A 20,153-nucleotide genomic window follows, 5' to 3' on the forward strand; every position below is an offset into this window, starting at 1 on the left:
ATCAAATCTTCAGATATCTCTCAACAGAGAACAACGATGACAAGCTCTTGGACAAAGTTGTACGTATCGAAGTTACCAGTTAGGACAGTATCCAGTCTTAGTAGTTCTCAGCTAGCAACCACTTGTGAGTATTTTTTGGCTTGGTTTGATTTTCGGTTGAAAAGTGCTGATGCATTTCAACGTGAAGTGGTTTTTGTATGCTTGTATGTGTGCTTGTGCATATGTATTTACTGATTTCATTAGTTCCTTGGCTTCCAGGCCCTTGGTATGTATGCCAGGATGATGCTATGATTCACTGTTACAGCCTTCAGGAGTAACTAAGAACATGGCTGAAATGCATGCAGCCATAGAGATGTCTTGTTCAGGCTGTGCAGAGTCTCTGTCTAGGTCAATGAAGGAGTTCAGGATTAGAAAAGTTAACTGATGTTTCCAGGTTCTGTTACTGAGGAACAAGAAACGTTGTTCAAGAACACAAACACATACAAAAAAGAAATTGTCCTCTGTAGAAATGAAGTACTGAGCACTCACAGCACCTTCCATGCCTAATCTCCTAGCAACCCAACTTCCTGGCCCTTGAGCATTAATAAAACACACAAACAATTTGATATTCATTTCTCAGCAGAGACTTTCCACTGTGGAGGAGGAGTTAAGGACTCTACAAAGTGTTCTGGGACCAGTACTGAGTGACTGTGCAAAAATCTCAGGTATATCTTAAAGGCTGGGAAATTGAAACGACCTTGGTGAAGCTGTGCTGTAGGAGATCTGGGAGCACAGATGAGTCAGCAGGAGGCTGCACATGGGGGCTGTAAAGAGCCTTGTGCCAGCAATAAGGGTAACGAGCAGAGTTTATGCATCTGGAAAGCACAGGCTCCAGTACTGAAACTAAGGGAAATCACCATTAGTTTCTGATGGCACAGAGATTAGCATTGCTCAGCTGTGTCCCATAAATCTCTCCATGACCTAGCTGTGATTCACAGACCAGTGAACCAGCTCCTTATATGGATACGTCTACATGGTATATTGCAGAAACAAGTTCGCTGCGTTGGTGCTCTGAGCTAGCTGATAGCTACACCACCGTATTAGCGTGGCACTGCTTCGGAGCTAATAAGCCCTGCAGAGAAACAAGTATATCAGTGTGGGCTCTGTGCCATGCTCACACTGTCAGATGGCTTTTCGATCAGAATTGGCTTGTGTCCTGCCACTCCGGAGCACAGGCAGAGTGAACACAAGTTGCATCTGAATGTCATACGTAGGTAAAGGACAATTTGTTTATCCACTTGATAAGGAAGATCTTAAGCTGGTACAAATACATTAATTCTCCTGAAGTGACTGATTATGCAGCTCCAAAGAACCTCTTGTGGGGATTTGACATTTGGGTTGTCACAATGCATTGAAGACAAGGAATTTTAAAATCTTTAATGGCATTAAGGAATTAAAATCCAAAGCTCTGGATGATCTGTACAAAGAGAGCACTGTACCGCTTAAACATCTTCAGAGAGTTCAGAGTTTTTATTCCCTTCTGCAATTGTAGAAACTTTTCCAAGCAGAAGAAGTAGTATCCATTTTAGGTAGTTTAAATAATATCTCAGAAGAGGAGAGGAGTATGCACAGAATAGGCACATGATTGATTGAGGGGGTGCAGAATAACTATTATGCTGATGTTCAATATTACAGGCTAGCAGAAACCAGAGATGGATGTTTTCATTAGATTTTCTGTCTTCAAAAGATGCTAAATTAAGGGTGGTCCTAGGTAGCAAGGTGCCTCTCAGAAAAAGGAAGGAAACAGCCCTGAAATTGATGTATTAGTCATTTTTCTTTGTCCTCTGAAGTATGAAAATGTATCACGCTAGACTATGGAACTCTGATTATGGTGTAATTTCTCATGGAAAAACTGTGCTTTCCTTCTTCACCATCTTTGCTAATAATTGATACCTATTCCAGGATCTAAATGCTTAGCATTTGTGTAGTGACAGAAAATAAAACCTTAAGTAGAGATGCACAGGTAATAGAATAACCATTTATTATGCTATTTTCTACTTGTATTTTGAGCAGAAATGTCATTTTTGGAGAAATCACTTATCAAAACATTTTAGAATCAACAAAATCTGAAAGCATCACAGTCAAGGAGCCAAATATATTTGGAAACAGTGACTGCAAAAACCACATGCTGCCCCCTTTTGAGGGGGCAACAGTGTAAATGGTCCTATATATTTGCTTTATCATGTTAGTTCAAAGTATTAGCATCGTTGAGGGGGGGAAACAAAGGTTTTCAAGAATAAATATAACGAAAAGAAAGTAAACAAACTACTTTGTTCAAAGCTTCAGATGATCGAAGTTTTGAGGATTTGTCAGTCTAATTGCAAGAATCATTCTCTCCTTAGAAAATAGATTTCTCTACCTTCTCCACTGCAAAATTTTAGTTAGAAACCATTAGAAGTGTTGGTGGAAATCAGCAATACTTTAAAGCTGTCTCAAGGAGCAGAGACTCAAGCCAGGGTTCCCATCTCCTTTGGTGACCTGGCAATCACTAGGAGCAGTGACCAGAGATCAGGACTTGACCGCAGGATCAGATATTTAGTGCCAAACTCCATTATTGAACAAGGGATCCGCAAGACTTTAAGCTGTAGTTTCCCTTTCAGCTAAACACAGCTAACACCACTAATCTACAAAGCCAGTACATTTAAACCTGATAATAGAGAAATTCTGACTACTTGAACTGGACTGGACCCCCTGTCCTTCAGAACTTTGTAAACAGAAATATCTGACTTCACAAGGTTGTGCTAGGCTCTTTTTTTTTTTTTTTTTTTTTTTTTTTTTTCTATTTGAAAAGCTGCTCTTTCACATAGTACAACAAAATAAGGATTTCTTGTGCATTTCTTCCTAAGAGAAATTCTGCCAGATGTCAGCAGTGATGGAAACTGAGCTCAGCATGCGAAGCAATACCAGCACTGGCACTGTGTGTTGGTGATGATGCTCAGCTGTGTTTTGAAAGGGCCGCCTCCAGCAGCAAAAAGACTAGTTCAGTAACACTGCTAATATAATATTTTCCAGGGTTTGCTGTGAGTGTTGATTTTGTCATACTTTCAAGACTTATTCCATCAAGCCATAGAAGGCAAGCATAAATGTCACAACGTGCTGTTAGTTTGCATTCGGCTGTCCTAGGGAATGGCTTTTTCTTTTCTTCCCCCCCCCCCCCCCCCCATTAATGCATAATGGTTAAAGCAAAGCATTCTGACTATCAGAACAATGGAACTGTTTTTAGAAAATGCTTTTAAAGACCCTAGAAAAGGTCAAGAAAAGTGGTAATTTTTCTGGGTAAATTATTGGCAGTTTTGCATGCATGTTGGGAGAATTTATTTTAAAAGTCTAATAACATGTACTAGGATGTAGGAAAAAATTAATAGTACTATCTAGTAAAAAGTACTGCATGCTAATTGCAGTAACTGTGCTAGGAACCTGAATCTTCCTGAAAGGAAAAGTTATTTTAATGTACATACAAGAAAGACCTGCTAATCCTGGTTCTTCATTAAAGTGAACAAGGGAGGGACAAACATTTCCTGAAATTTAAGAATTAACAATTTTGTCCCACGCGTTTCACTGGTCTTCATACATTCATTGATGAGTTTTCTCTGTCCTTGCTCTCTCCTCCATAGATTTATATGGCATATAGTTAGCAAGGAATATGTTTTGGGTAGTCTCACTATCTCACTATAATAAAATCATGTGAACACTACCTTTTTTTTTTTTTTTTTTTTTTTTTTCTCTCCAAGAAGTGATTTATCCACCTACCTCCTCAGCCCCTTTTTAATAACTAAAAATTAACTGCACAAACCTGACTCATTAAAAATAATTGCATAGTTGATTTCACTCCATTATTTCTTTTACAATGGAATGCTAGGCTTTCTCACGTGTATATCATTTACATAATTAAGATACTGAATGAGCTTTTGTGGAGATGTAAAGGTATTTTTTGCACTGGGCATCTTAATTAAGGTCAATCCTTGCTCCCTCATTAAAAGAAATGTTGGCTAGTTGGTACTGCCTGCTGTTAAACAGTCTTTGGCTTTCCCTTTATAGATACTGTCTTGCAAGTTAAGAGTTTGACTCGTGATCGTTGACCATCAATGAACTTCCCTATAACTGCTTAGGCAGTCTTGGTTTGGTATGATGAGCTCTTAGGGGGAGCTCTGTAAATCATGGACTAGTCACTAATAGGGCCTGCAGTGTAGCAAGCAGAAAGCTTTCATCCTTGTCCCCACTTTCTAATGGAACTGCGATATCACTGCTCGCTGTGACTTCATGTTCATCCATCTTTCAGATTCAGACCATGTCAGTATACATATGAAGCAACAGTGAAAATAAAAGCAGAACCCAGGAGCGAGAAGCACTCATACCAGGATATAGTTGGAGAATTGCCACTTCAGGTAAAATGAGTCAAAATCCAGTTTGTTGCAGCCTTAATTCACTATAAAACCTAACACAGTGTCAGGCCTTGTTTGGAAGGAGATGCAATAATATTGATTGGAAAATAAAGTAAATGAAGTGGAAAACCAAACACCAGTTACAAAACCAAAACACTGGCATATTTCTTCTTCCAATTCTTGTTTCAAGCCTTGTGCCAGTACAGGTCACGAGTATTTAGCCTGTGTCTGCACACACAGTTTTAGCATTAGAGGCTGATAAGACTCAGGGGAGTTCTCCTTCTGCCTCCCAACGCCCCTGCCCCAAAAAACCCTGAAAATATTATTTTGGTTCAGCTGAATGCTCCAGTTAACAAACCTGAAATGTCGATCCAGGTTTAAAATGTTATGAACACAACATTTTATTAAATTGCAGATGGAAACTATGTTAACAGAAACATTTTGTTTTGAAAACACAAAGTCAGATGTTTTGACATTTTTGAACAAACAAAAATTATCTTTTGGAATATTTTGTGCATTTGTAGGTACATATCTGATTTTGTGGGCCTGTTTTGTGATTTCCTGTGTAGATCTATATGTACATATATGTATCTGTGCATTGCTAATTCCATATAAATGAAATGGAAGCCTCTCCCATAGAAGAAATAAGATTCCCTGGACATGGAATAAATATAGTAATGCTTATCTTAACACAAAAGGCAGAAGGGTAAAGGGTCTTAACCTTCAAAATTTTTATACCTGTATTACTATTGCCTGTTCTACTTTTTGGTGAAGATAAATAGCTTCAGGCCCTGGACAGAGTATTTAGACACCTTCCTTGAGAGTACACTTGCCAGATGACATTCAGCAACCCTGAGTCTGCTTGAAAAAAACTTTAGTAGTATTCAGTAATTAGAATAATATCCATGTTTAAGACATCAAATTTAAAATGTTTAACTGAATCATATATTTATTCCATGTGCTCTGGAGGTCTTCTGACATTTTTCAAGTCTTGATTACTTAAAAGTCCGAGTATAACAGTACATTAATATTCAGAAGGAATGTTTGAATCTTCATGCGTTATTTGATCAGGCTAAGTATGCATCCCACTTTGATTAAGACTTCGCTGATCCTGGAGTAAAATCATTAAACATTCATAAATGACCATTGCTTTTTCTCCTGCTCAAGAATGTACTGACACATTTTATGCAATTATTTGTCACAAGTATCTTCCTGAACTTTTAACCCCCCTTACTTTCTCTTATGCCTGCTTACATTAAATCCAAAAATCTTCATTTCAAAGCATTTTTAGAAGCTAATATACAATTCATTTGAGTTCAGAGGAGGTAAAATTACAAAACAGTGCACTGTCGTGATAGGCTTCTTTCTTAATTATCTACATGGGTGGTTTCCTTTGAGGAATAACTCCTCTGAATTCTTTAATTCCCAGGTTAAAATGCCTTTGAGTCTAGGCTCATCCTTTAGAAAGATATTTCTAAAAGCGATAGCAGGATAATGTTGGCCCCCAAGTTATAGTCTGATATGTGCTTCTCCTGCTCGCTCATCTCAGCTTAATGGCTTGAGGGCAGACATGGGTTTTAATCTATCAGTGATTTGGGTTTTTTTTTTTAGTTTTTTTTGTTTGCTTGTTTGTTTGTTTGTTTGTTTTCCTTTCACCCTCCCAGCATGGGAGGCAAGAGCCCAGAAGAAACGCCTCTAAGCCACTCTGGGCAAAGGCTGCCGCATTCCAATGCTGAAAAGCTTGCAAAGCAGTTTCAGTTGGTAGGTATGCAAAGCTAGGGGAGTAACCAGCCTTTTTACATTATTTGTTTCAAGTTTAATATTTCCATTTTGTAAATACATACAAAAATTCTTTTAAAAAGACAATCTTTTTATTAAAACAACACCATTCAACGTGTTTAAAAAATTCAAGAATGTTCTTACCATGATTAAGATCGATGATAAAACCTCCATTGACTTCAAGGGTAAGGATTAATTAAAATTCTTAATTATTCATTACAGGAACTATGCCTGCACAGAATTTTAGGTTAACAAAAATGTTTGCTTTTAGTGGTTTCATTTGACTTCAACATATACTGAGGCCTAAGTCAGATTTTGGTATAAAATAGGAAGAATATATCTGCAGTTGTAGAAGGAAGGCATCCGGCTTATATTCTCAGTAAAAGCTAGATCTGCTTCTTTTAAAGGTGGACTACAAATCTTTTATGTTTTTGATTTCTATAATATGTTTGAGAAAGATGCCTCTTTTTCTTAGAGAGAGATTCTTTCCCTCTCTTTTTCTACTGTTTGCTTTAATTAGAGAGCTAGGGAATTAGGAACATCACTGAGACACCAGAAATTAAAATTTTAGTCATTAAGAACAAATGAAACTTGTAGTTAGATCATTAAAAACATTTCAATATGTAGCTTATTTTTTAAATATCTTTTGTATCATGGAATAATTTCTTATGTGTTAGTGCATTCAGAGCAGCAGGTAGGATTTGGAGTTGTAGTAAACATCCTTGATTCCTTGATGCTGAAAAATGAAAAAATCAGCATTTCTGAATATCAGTGAAATTGCTAGTCCTGGTAATTCTCTTTATAACTCTTTAAAAAGAAAAATAATTGCAAAAAGTGACCTTCTCCAGTCCTCCTCTAGACATGGTAAGACTATAAATCAAATTTTTAAGTGACTAGTTTGCATATATGTATTAAAGACTTGCAGTTTATCCAAGGCAATATGAGAATTTCCTCCTACTCCTCTGATTATATTGCTCACACTGACATATAATTTAAATATATTAGGTATTAGCGGAGTAAGTGAGTAAAAGGATCCTAATTTCTGTCTCAGCAGGAAAAGGGAAGTACGTTCTCCAACAGTCAATCACTGATACTTATTTTCCAGTGTTTTGCAATGTTTTTAGCCATCCGTTGTTTTGGTACCTACAGGACATGTTTTGTACCTCATATTTGGCAAGGTTTTTATCAGAACTAGGTGATCAAGTAGTCATCTTCATGTACAAAGTTTCTAGAAACTACATATATTATTTGACTTTCAGATAAATGTTTGATGGGCAACTCTTTGTCATTTCACCAATAAATTTTCTCCTGGATGACTTAGTATTACAGGTGAAACAAATTTATACTTTATAGAACTCATAAAACATTACCATTCTTGATACATTTGTGAAATTTGTACAAAAAGCTGTCAGGTCATCTGACTCCCTTCACTCTACTCAATGTTATCCAAGGACTAATTCAGGAAGAAGTAGAAAAGTTGGGATAATCTTGGTTTGGAGGAAAAAAAAAAAAAAAAAACTTGAATAGGATTTCAAGGTCTCTTTTATAGATGAAAATAAAACCTGCTAAATGCAGTGCTACTCTTCCAGACTTTCCTCATTTGAACCACAAGATTTTCTGACATTGTCATTTATAACTAATGCTGTCAGCTAGAATATTTCTATGTTTATTTTGGAATAAATATCTGCAAGTCTAACATTCAAAAATATATTTAAACCTTAATTACCCTATTAATATTTCAAACCATTCTTTCACATCTTTTTTTTTCCAGTGTGTTACAAAGAACTTGTCTATAACTTATCCCTTGATGTAAACAAATTCCCAATAAGTAAACCTTTTACCTTATTAATCTTCAGGGACTGTACAGCAAGAATAGACTAGAGAACTGCAGGGGATGATGCTTGTAAAACCTCTTTTCACTGCTAATAACATACAAAATTCTATTAAGAGCTGTAAAGTTCAGTTTCTCCTGCTGACTAGCAATGAAAGTGGTGGTGCTGCAAGAAAAGACAGATGTTGGGTAGTGTCACCTTTAGAAATCACTCCCTGATCTTTGACGGTTTATAGATTATCGCTTTGCTGAGACATTGTGTCGGGCTTCCCTGTTTGCTTAGCAACTGGTCTGAGGGATGTTCAGTGGCAAAACAAAAAAAAGCTGTAGGCCTTGAAAAGTTCAAGGTGTCAAGAAGTCTGCATCATCTCTCACATTGCTCCACTTGTCTTTCGGGGTTGTTTTGTTCTCACCATAGCTCCAGAGCAGACCTTGAATTACCACTTGATAGGGAAATGTTCTCCCTAGGAAAATCAATCCCTAGTATTTATAGTAAGAATAATGTGTATCCATTTGAGTATTAGACAGAAATATTAGGTGGAAATACTGTTATTTTCAGACATTATAAAGTCTTCCTTGCAGACTAAAATGATCCTCTATATTTTTAAACCTAGCTCAGAAGAGGTGAGCCATGACTTGCACTGGGGTCATGGTCAGGCCCGGAGCACTGACCACAGGGCTTGTGCTCCCAGGTCACCTGCAGTGCCAGTTCCAGGGCTGGATCTGACCCTCAGCAGGCTGTAGAAGGGCCATAGGATCAGGGTGATCTGTTTCTCTAAAACTGTTTTGGCTCTTTCACACTGGATTTGCAGAAAGACAATAGGATAGAATGGCTCTAATTTCTTTTTTCTTTTTTAATTGAAAAAAAATAAGTCACTCTCTCAGTCACTTTTCTCCTATGTCCCTGTGTGTGTCCTGTTTTTTCACACTCCTGACTCAATCTCTTCCTGTCAACTTCTATGCATATTCTTTCCGGTGAGGCAGTCTCTCTGGAAAAATGACTGAGGTGAGACAGAATAAATTACCACTGGGTTCAAGTCTTTGCTCTTACTGCCTTCCTTACGCAGGACTTCTCCTTAGCTGCTTGACCCTAGTTTATACAGGACCTGTCCGTGTAAAGAGACCAGCTCAGGTTCTGAAAGTAGCTCAGCTGTGTAGGTACAGTATTGCAGTAGACGCATTTACTGCAAAACAGCGCTTTGCTGTTGTGGCTGTAACAACAGTGATAACTAGTGCAAAGTGTTTGTTTAAAAAAAAAAAAAAAATTGCAGTGGGTCATAACCATCCACTGATGATGTGTGTTCCTCTGTCTCCCACTCCCACTTTCTTATTACTTCAGTACCAGAACTGCCTTCCTGAAGGCAGGAAAAAAATTCTTTCTTCCAAAACGGTCTTCATACTTGGATTAAACAAAAGACATATTTTTGTGAGGACAACCTATAGTCCACTGAAAACAATTTCTTCTTTCTTGAATAAAGCTTTCTAGGAAGGTTAGGATTAGATGGAAACTGGTGTTGGCAGTATTAGACACTTTATTGCCTTCACTCCCCACCCCATCCCTGCTTGTTATTGCTCCTGTTGATACACACGTGGAGTGACGCTGTGGCTATGCAAATTGCTCCCTCATTGTTTCCATGGCAGTGAAAAGGGTCAATAAAATGTCTGTCTGTGGATGTGGGCTGGTTTTCATTCAGCAGTATCTGCGGTCATACACCCCATGCTGCTTGGGTGGCTTCTGCTGCAGACAAATCTCTAATCACTTACGAAAGATGAACTAGGATCAAGGCACAGATTCTTTAACGTGTTGAAAAACTTAATGCTTAGGTACCAAATGTGCACTGCAGAGGGCAGCGACTTCAAATTGCCTAATGTAACCATTTCAGTATCTCGTGCATATATTAAATATATGGCACATATAAGATCAAACTTCGTTGTATGAAAAAGTTCACTTAAATGCTTTGGAAAGGTTACGATTAGAAGGCTTTAGAAAAGTATAGCTATATTTCAGAGCCAATATTCGAAGTGAACCAGTTCAAACCAAACTATTTGTCTTACTGCTGCGGTGTGCTAGAAGAGGCAGGCTTTGTTTTACTCTGCATTAGGTGACATTATGGACTATTACACTGATTATGTAAAGCTCCATCACTACGACATAACATTTGCACAGCAGTGGAGAAAGGCCCTGTAGTAGCTTGCATCTTTTAGATCCTGCCACTTGAGTGAAGTAAAGCATCCACAGCGGCAAGGAAGATTCTACTGCTGACTCTGAAAATCCTCAGGCAGGAGACATTCTGGGTTGTGTACAATGTCTAGCAAAGCCCTTCATTCTCTAAAGCACTTACTTGCTCAAATAGAAACATTACTCTTTTCTTCCTGAGGAACTGCCTGGTTTTCAGCATGGGAAAATACAGATTAAAAGAAGCTCTGATGTTTAAAAAAGTAACAAATGCAAAAGACCTGCTTATCTGTGTTATTTCATTAAGTGAAAGAATTTTCTCCTAGCTGACCCAGCTGTTACTACTTGGGCTGTGCTTGTTTGCTAGGCAGACAGGCTATGGCTTAAAATCTGTTGGTCAGCTCTTCTGTGGTTTTAGAGACTTTTATTGTCTTCAATTTGAAATATAAGGTGGACCCAGAAGGGAGGAGGGTTATGTTCTTCTATAGATGTCAAAATGTTTGCTTTCTCTCTGGGCCTTGAAGAAGTCGGATGCAGATGTAAAATCTTCTGATTCCATGTGTTAATGTTTGAATTGGGACAGTCATGCCAAATGCATGTGTGTGGATGCGGGTAAGAAGGCTGTGCCTTGTCCCCACCTCGCCCTCCTGCCGTGGTGAGAGCCTGGGGATGCACTGAGCGTGGTGCCTGCTGCTGCTGAGTCTGCTGGCCTCATTCTTCTTATTTTCCCATAGTTTAAAAGACACTCTACTCCACCCACGTGGTAATGCAATTTTTAGCTGCAAATATAACAGGAAGTGTCTGATTGCAAGTAGTTCAACACAAGAAAACAATTCTTTAAGTCTGTTTTTTAAAATTACCTGTAGAAATCTACTAGGGGACAGAAAACCTGGATTTGGGGCCTAAATATCTTACAGTTGCAGTCATTATATTTACTAAATAGCACCATTGTTGCTGGAGCTCTTGCTAGTGTTGCAGAGTCTGCTAGAGGTCTTCCAGGAAAATCAGGGTGGAGGGAAATGGAGGGAAGAATTAAGTGCTCAGTTTATGTCTGTTGGTCTGTAAGCATGTCAGCTACGTGGCCCCTGTGCACTTAAGGGATTAACAATAATAACATACCAAAGCAGCATTTAACTCCTTGTGATTCAGAGCTCCATGGATAACTTCAACTTCCTGTCATACAGTTGCATTTTTCTGCTGTTCCACCCTCTTTATGTTTTTAAGTGATCTGTTTTTCAGTGGGGTTTTGTGTTGTTTGTATTAGCATTTCTTAAAGCCCCAGTTACAGGCCAGCAATGATAAGCAACTCAGTTGCTGAATTGTTCACAGCTTGAATATTTTGTTATGATAAGGATAAGAGTAGGGAGGGAGCAAAGACAGATGGGAAACTGGGGAGTTCTCTACTTTGGCACTGTATTGCAAAGATCAGATCTTGGTATCAAAATTAAATCCAAATGTTCTCTTTTACTTTTTTGCACATCATTTTTCTAATAGTAAAACCTAATAGCTATGGCTCAGAATTAATTTAGTTAGCCAGATCTTAATAGGGTATCTTAAAATATTCATCTGTATCATCCAGATACCACCTAAATTAAGCTGATTGGAAAGTGCTCATAGATTGAAAATGTATATTGATGCTTTCTGTCCATCTTTGGGTTTTGAACAGAATTCATGTTCAGAGAACATTCCTTCACTTAAAGCCAATCTATATATTGGAACAGGTTGTCCATACATTGATAATACATACCATTTGTAAACAGATGAGAATAATGACAACAAGTCAAATTTGTTTTCAGGAAAAATACAAACTACCCTAGTTTATAGATCACCGTTACTATGCTCCTACTTTAGCAGAACCCAGTTCATTTTCTCACAAATTCAGTCACATCCCTGTTTTCAGTAATACCAACCAAAAATTTTAGCACTGGAGTAAGCAGAATATGTAGATGCAGTCCTGCTGCCAAACACATCAGTAACAACATTTAGTCTTCTTTGGGAGGGGCATAAGAGCCTAGAATATGTCCTATCCCACAGCAACATATCTTTTTTTTTAAGATTCCTGAACCAGTTCAATATATGAATATTCTTAAGTGCCCTTATAAAGACAGTAAACTGCTTAGATTGGATCACCTATGAATTGAAAGTTGTCATAGTAGAGCTTGCTCAGATACTGTTGCCCATGATAGCAAAGGACCAGACTTGGTTAGACTGAGATCTCTTTCAGTCTTCTCTCCTATGAGAGATTGAGGGAGGCAGTGAGCTCGTAAAGCTACCAGAGAATTAGGACTTCTTAGGAAGAGGGTTGCAACACTGGCCCTTTGTGTAAATGCCAGACTTAGCAGATGTCACAGTAATTTCCTGGGGTCCCAAGGTTAGGAGGACTAAACTCTGGGCTAGCCGCCAAAAGAAAAGGAAATTCCAGCCTGCTAGGCAATTGCTGCAATGAGCAGCAGGGGTGTGGAAGTGTCAGCCGTGGGCTCCTTAGCTAACATGGATTTCCTCTTTTCTATTAGACCACAGAACGGCTCTCAGCACTTTGACTAGCATTAACTCCTTCATGCTGCCTGAAAAAATACAAATAGTTCATCAAGAGTATTTAGGGGGAAAGATCCCTTACATAATATTAATGCAGGACCAAGACACATGAAGCAATATTTTCAGTGTTGAGGTCATTCAAATATTTCCAGCTCTTTCTCGTTTATTTATTCTAGGGAACCATTCCTGCTCTGCCATTGTTGCTGTCAATGGGAGATCAGTTCTTAGTGTATTTTATATTCTTTAACTTTTCCTCTTGATTTAACCATTTGGAGTCATATTGCCTCACAGAAATTAAGTGAAAATCCTATAAACCATCAAAGTTACAAGTCTGGAGGCACATGGTTTTCAGAGACAGTATTTCTGATGAAATAAAGCTGCAGTGCACATTTGCTCTATTTTTACTTGCTCGCAGTGGGTTTCCAAGCTACTGACATTCAGTGTGATGAATAATATACCAACTGTTTGTCCTGTGAAGTCAAAAGGCCTATATTTTATCAATTTATTTCTAACAGATTTTTTTTTTTAAATTCATGCATCCAAGGAATAAGCAAGTTCGATCTCTGTACTCCAGAGTTGTTTTTACATTATCAGAAATCAAACAATATTCATTCTCCAAATGTCAAATGTTCAAAATCCAGATCTAGAGTTGTTATGATTATCGGGCACTTTGGACTTCTTTGAGCTTATGATCCAGGGGCCTTAGAGAAGAACAATAAGCAGATAATAATAATTCCCTATTTCTATTTCAGTGTTTACTGTACTTGAAAATGGAGGATAAATGTCAATGTCATTTTCAGATTGAAAAATCCAAAGAAAAAGAGGAAATACAATTCCTTCTTATCTTCTTTTTTTGGCTAGCTCTAAAGAATATATGTTCTACAGAGATATTGAATGACTCCTTCACAGCAAGACAGTACCAGAGAACTCAAAACTGCTGATGTGCAGTGCCATCCAGCTCATATGCCCTTTCTTGACACAGCCGAAGAACTAGAAGTTTTCCTTCTGCACTGCAAACAAGGTAAGGTAGGGTTCATATTCACTTGGCCAGAGCTTATGGGCTTTAGTGGACTCGATATTTGCCTTCACTTCCCATTTACTAATGTTGCAGGAGGCTAGTCTGTTGTTTGAGCAATATTCTTGTTCCTCCTACAGAATTTGGCAACAACAGTGACAGAAAATATGGCTTTTTCTATATAATTCTTCCTGTGATGGTGGATAAAGAACCAAAATGGGAGTTGCAAGATCAGATTTTCTTTCATGTCTATTAATTCCTTTAAGAAAAAGACAGTGTGATGCATATAGACTTTACTTAGGTTTCCCTTTCAGGGAGACAGTTAGGGAGATGTCACAGAGGTAAAATCTAAAGGAAATGTTGGTTAGGTTCAGCAACGTATTAAAGAAGTCTTTATATAAAGACATAAAGCTGGTGTAAAAAACCCTGCATCTTCCATCATCCTCAGAAATACCTGAGAACACCTTTTTTTTCCTCTAGGTAGTTTAAGATGTGTTCATCTAAATGCATTGTATCAGGTATGTATCACCACTGGGAGAAGTAGTAAATAGATTTCTGAACAATGTATCACTTTATTTTTTTTTTTTTCTTCCCAGTTCTTAGCGGGAATAAACGGGTCAAATATGCACTCAGTAAAGTGTCCAGAATTCAACAAAATATTTTAAAATAGTCAGAGAATATACCCAGATATCAATCATATATGCTAGTAAGAATGAAAAGTAGCTAGGGAGTTCAGTTAGTAAACTGATTTTTTTTTTTTGAATATCTAATCGAGAGTCCACGTAATAAGGTACTAGATGAATCTCTTAAGATGCTAGTCATTTCTCCATCATTGAGATAACCCTAACCACTATTAACAGACTTAGTAAGTGGCTGCAGGAACACCAACGCAGCACACTGAATATGTATTTATGTACTCATGCATATTCCTTTTCAGAAACTCAATTTTTTTTAAAAAAAGTCTCCTAGAGCAGAAGATCTACCACAAAAGAGGTTTTGTGAGAGATCCAGAGAATTTATTAAAAATAAAAAAAGTCTAAAAGACTACTAGTTTTAAAAACATGTTATAAAACCCTATGAAATCATTTCCTACTTATCATGCTGATTAGCTGCATGGATTGCATTACTGGTCTCTTGAACAGATGAGCTATACTTATATACTATATGCACATATATATATATACACACACTTATATACATATGTATACTTTACACACACACACACACACACACACACACACACACACTTATATTTTATACTGTTGTCCAGTAATTTTCAGAGTTCCTGGACTACAAAAGTATTTAATTTTGAGGTCCTTTAAAAAAAAAAATCATTCAGCTTTAGATTTGTTTCTTGATGAAGATGCACATATTTTTTACTGCAGAGTAATAATTGTCCAAAGCTTAGAGCCCTACCACTTTCCTGTATTTCTGGAATGGTTTCCCACTTTTGCTTCATTATATTGGTTTGGCTGCCAGCTCTGAATGTTTTGTTTTATCGTCTGTCCAGTGACTGCTACACTCCACCCATCTCCCTCAGTGTTTGAAAAGAAGGCAGCATTAGGCAAGCTTTGTTACAACAGCGTGTTACAGGAGAGCGCTCATACTTCCAATCTCTCTGTGCTTGTTTTTTTAGGTAAAAAAGTAATTATTGGTTCACTGAATATCTTGAGAACTTCCAGGTAACGAATAGTTACAGATACCATCTTTATGACTCTGACCTTTGTGGTTAAACGACAGAATACATAGATCATTCATCTTTATGCTCATAGTCTTCATGTAGCACAGTTTTGTCAGGCAGGGAGGATCATGCATATGTATTTAAGTACATTTACATATTTCCTGGCAGTGTAAGACAGGACTGAAAACTATCAACACTGCAAATGCAGTGCAGTCTCATGGGGTGTCACTAAACGTAGACTCAGAATTTATGTTGCTGTTTAGTTTTGTTTTGCTTTTCTGCCATGTGTTTTCTTAGAAAGGCCTTGAGCTGACGATATATCAAGTGAGTTCTCAGTTAACAAGTTTACAGCCTGATGTTATATTTTTAAAAGTTATGTTGGAGAATATAGCACCTGTGAAACTCTAGTAGCTTCAGGGCTAAATTCAGTATAAGGACTATAGCAGCACAGCTAGCACATGCTATGGCAGATGTATAAAGAAGCTGCAACTCCATTTGCTCTGAAGGAGTTGCATAGGTCAAACCTAAGCTCAAAAGCAGGGAGGTCCTGGTGAAGATGGAGACAGTCCTATATGGAGCTTGCTCATCCAAGCTCTCTTCCAACAGCGCCTACTCATGGGGAGCTATGTCTTCTTACGCCCTCCCAGAGAAAATGCAGAGAAGCTTTCTGAACGTAGGGACCCTGGCTGATACAAAGTAGCATAGCTAATATCTCTCTCCAGAGGACTGTATAAATTGGCTATAGCCTAACTCTAGGCCATAGTGTTTCCTCACATCTCACCTGCGTGTTGAGTGGCAGCTTTACTGCTTTTCTAGCTGCGTTTATCTCAAGCATGCAACCAAAATGAGTGGCAGACTTGTATGTACCCATGTAACAGGATAATCCCATATTATTTGTACATTTGAGAAAATCCATCCTTCAGCTATAGACCTGTCATAATGAAAGATTAATACATTCACTACCAAATTATTCTTCATAGTTAACATTGTTCATTATCTATGCAAAAGTTCTGGCAGGTCAGATACAGAAAGCAAAGGCTTAGTCATGTAGATTGATCCTGAGTGTCTATCTACACGTGCTTAAAGGGCTTATAGTTTTACACTGAAATAGTCTTCTTGCTGAGCACGTAATGGGACATAAATTCCCTGATTAACCATACAGGAAAATGGCTTATACAGAAGGTTCTCTCTTTCTTTCTCTCTCATTTATTTTAACAAAGCTGGATCTCTGAGTGTGAACTGTTTTACTGCCCCTCTGGCCCAGGAGAACAGAGACCAGGGAAGGTATCTTTCATTAAGAGCTAGCTTCTTAGTATCCTTTCTGTTTTTAATTTTTGGCTGATAGGGCATAGTCATGTGAGGAGATAGATCCCATGACAAATTCCTACAAGTGATAACTAACCCCAGAGCCGAGGAAGTCCTTTATGGAAATTCTTGAACTTCATATTCCACAGAAGTACCATCTTTCTTGCTTTGTTGCCTTGTAGACACCTCTCTCAAGGAAGGGTGCCTAGAGGCAGAAATTACGAGTTGTACATTGTCTGATGTATTTTTTCACAGAAAGAAATGACATGGCTCTATTGCCTTCCTTTTCCGCTTTGTTACTATTCTATTTAGACTTTTCTTACAAATTGGTAAACCTTTCTTAGGTAAACTGAGATGTCTATTTAGCAGCAGAGAATCTGTCTGTGCTTGTAATCTGTGAGACATTATATTTCAGCATCCAAATAATTTATCCTTTTTTGTAGGAAGAGAAGCTCAGGGAATAGATATGCATGCTCATTATATTTACAGTGGCTTTAGTGTGCTCTTTCACATCACTGCTTCACTCTGCTTTTCTCCATAGGGAGAGAGTTTCAATTGTAGAAAAGTGACCTCGTGTATTATTATTAATTAACACTTTCACGCAGGACTTAGTATAGCTATCAGGCATACGGAGAGCCTGCTACTCAAGATGCGATGCAGGCAAGCAAGTTACCAAGAACCCTGTCCTAGTGTGTGCAGTTCCTTCCTATAGCTTCTGCCAGGGCAGGTGGAAATATGCATATACCTCAACATCTGGGAGAAAGGCATATTCCCAAGGAAGTTAATGGGAAGGTAGGATGTATGGCTAGAAGGTGTGATCTTTAACACAAGTCACATTTACTAGTCCTCTCAGAATAAGAGTAAGGTACCGAGAGTGCAAGGAGATACAGGAGTTCTCAAATGCAGCAAGCATGTGTGGTAGTAAACAGAGTGATTGTCAGCACTGCTGGGATAAGTAGATACAGCAAGTTCAGCTGTTTATATTAGCCAGAAGAATTCCTTTTTTTCTTTTACTTTTTCTTTCGTTTCCTCCATTGAATTATGTGACTTTCTTTCAACATTAGAAAATTTAGAAATCTATGAATTCATTTTACAATATTTCTTGAGTCAGACTCTAAATAGACTGGTTAGCTTAGAAATGATCTTGAGGCTATAGCAAGAATATAACTACTTATTTTTCAGTGCAGCTGTTCCTTGAACCTTCAGTTTAATTGCATACAGTGGATTTATAACCTCCTCGGTGCTAAACCAGAATTTTCAATATCCTCTGGAGGAGGGCCATGGATCTGCCTGCTATGGGATTGATCAAATTAGTTTTCTGAGAAATAGTGCACAGTTAGATTGCCAATACTCTAAAGTAATACTCAGGGAACAAAATAAACTGTCTCTAGAAAAAGCTTTATCCATTATCCTATTAAAATAAATAACGAAAAAATATTTGTGTTGAATAGCAACACTTCTGATAGTAAGGCCTTATGCATAAAGATGAAAAGGTTTCTGGCGTAAGGAAAAAAAACCCCTCACTAGTTCAAATGCTGGCGCTTTCCCCATAGATGTCACTGGTAGCACAGCAAAGAACGCTGGGTGATCTGCTGAAGTTGGTGTGACTAGCTAGCACATGAGTGGCTAGATCAAATTTTCTCTTTCTCTCTCTAGAGAACCATTGAAGCTTTCTGACATACTTTGTGGTGGACAATTCATTTTTCTCCAACCTTCTCTCACCCAGGGCTGCTAAGAGGAGGCCTTGCTTATAAAGGCTTGGGTTTCTTAGCAGTGAAGGCTAGACAACACAGGTCAGATCCAGACCCTCAAATATGTGAACTTAAGGACCAAAAAGGAAACCATGTTAATGCAGCCTTCATCTCGTTGAGTCTATTGGACCTGGATGGCCTCTATGTCTGTACTGTGGTTGTAGGGGGCTTCTGGAGAAGAAGCTTCCAATGTTGTATTGGAACGTGACAGACTAAATCTATTTTTCTACGGTGTCTTCCAGACCTCAGTGTGTTCCAGTATTGTGGGCTGAACTTTGGATCCATTTCTCAATCAATGCTTGTGCAATTTTAAAGTTTAGCTGCATTTTTTTTTAAGTTAATAGATATTTACACCAGGGAATAATGTGATTTTTCATATAGAAAGAATCCTACTGAATGAGAGTAAATGGTATCTATAAGGACAGCCTTCCTGACTCTCAAAATATATCACAAATGAGTAGAAAAATGTTTCCAGCAATCTGCTTTTTGATTCCTTCAGATGAGAGACAAGTTTGTGGTTAACATATATATGATCTCAAGTCCCTTGAGTTTGGCACTTACTAGCTTTTTGCGAATGGTAGAACCACAAATATACATGTAGTAACTCTTCTTAGGGAAATGTCATCTCCTTCATCTTCCAGGAGCCAGAAATGTTTCCATTTATGAAAAACAGACCATCAAGTGGTATTGTGGAACTTACTACCACAAAAGCAGATCTTTGATGAAATTACATGGACAGGTTTGTTCAAACTGTACAGTATATAATTTGCATGCTCCACAAATGGAAACAAAAGAAATCAGTGACAGATGGCTCTCATAGTTTGTTGTGTGTCATGTTGTTTGTTTAAACAGGTCAATGACTCTTGGGATCTACTGAACAAAGAGAACAAAGTTAAATTAATGCTGGAAATAGAAAATAGAAGATAAATAATTAAGCAGTTGAAGAGTAAAAAACATTTTTTTTCTTTTTTTCATGGCTTGAGGGATATAGTTATGAATAAATATTTCCACAGGGAGCTAATGACTGTAACTGAAGTGTAAATCATTTGAACTGTTAGTGCTAAGTCCCAGTCTAGAACTGATCTATTTAATGTCTTAGTCTAGTTTGCTTAAAAAGACATTTCTCATGTCTTCTTATTTTAAATCAATTCTTTAAATTAACGTTACTGTGCTCTTTTCCACAGACCCTGTCAGAAGTAAAGCCATATAATTTTCCTTCAGGAAAACCTGTGTAAGATTTTCCACCTCCACCGCTCCAATGTGTGCAACTTACAGTCAGGTAGACTGTGAAGATTACTGTGGGCTCAGTATCATGTGGTGAGAAGAAATCTGCAAAATCTCACTAATTCTAAAAAATTTAGAATTCCCTGCATTTATTATTATGATACCTGTTGCATAGTTTAACCCTACAGGTTCATTTTTGCAACTTGATCTTTCTATACCATTGGTTGTCACTTTGTACCTGATCTTCAAATGTATGCCATTCAAGATAGGCAAAATTATAAGACTCTAATCTATTTTAGAAGAAATCTTGTAGAGAATCATGCATAAGAGTTATTAGAGACTAAACTCAATGCAGAACAGATTCTAATGAAACTTAGTTAAACCAGCAGTATAAATTAGCAACACAAGCTTTTTGGGGGAAGCAGGTGATGAACA

At 37.8% G+C, this 20,153-nt stretch overlaps 1 long non-coding RNA gene across 1 annotated transcript; it reads left to right on the plus strand.

Annotated features, from left to right (window-relative positions):
- Positions 1 to 24: 24 nt before the first annotated feature.
- LOC135329217 (uncharacterized) lies at positions 25 to 19,780 on the plus strand. Its single transcript, XR_010390586.1, has 4 exons — positions 25 to 124; positions 4,319 to 4,424; positions 13,604 to 13,763; positions 19,679 to 19,780. It is a non-coding gene; the product is annotated as an uncharacterized LOC135329217 (long non-coding RNA).
- The last annotated feature ends 373 nt before the right edge of the window (positions 19,781 to 20,153 follow it).

Source organism: Dromaius novaehollandiae, chromosome 9 (assembly GCF_036370855.1).
Source record: "Dromaius novaehollandiae isolate bDroNov1 chromosome 9, bDroNov1.hap1, whole genome shotgun sequence".
In the NCBI taxonomy this organism is placed as follows: domain Eukaryota; kingdom Metazoa; phylum Chordata; class Aves; order Casuariiformes; family Dromaiidae; genus Dromaius; species Dromaius novaehollandiae.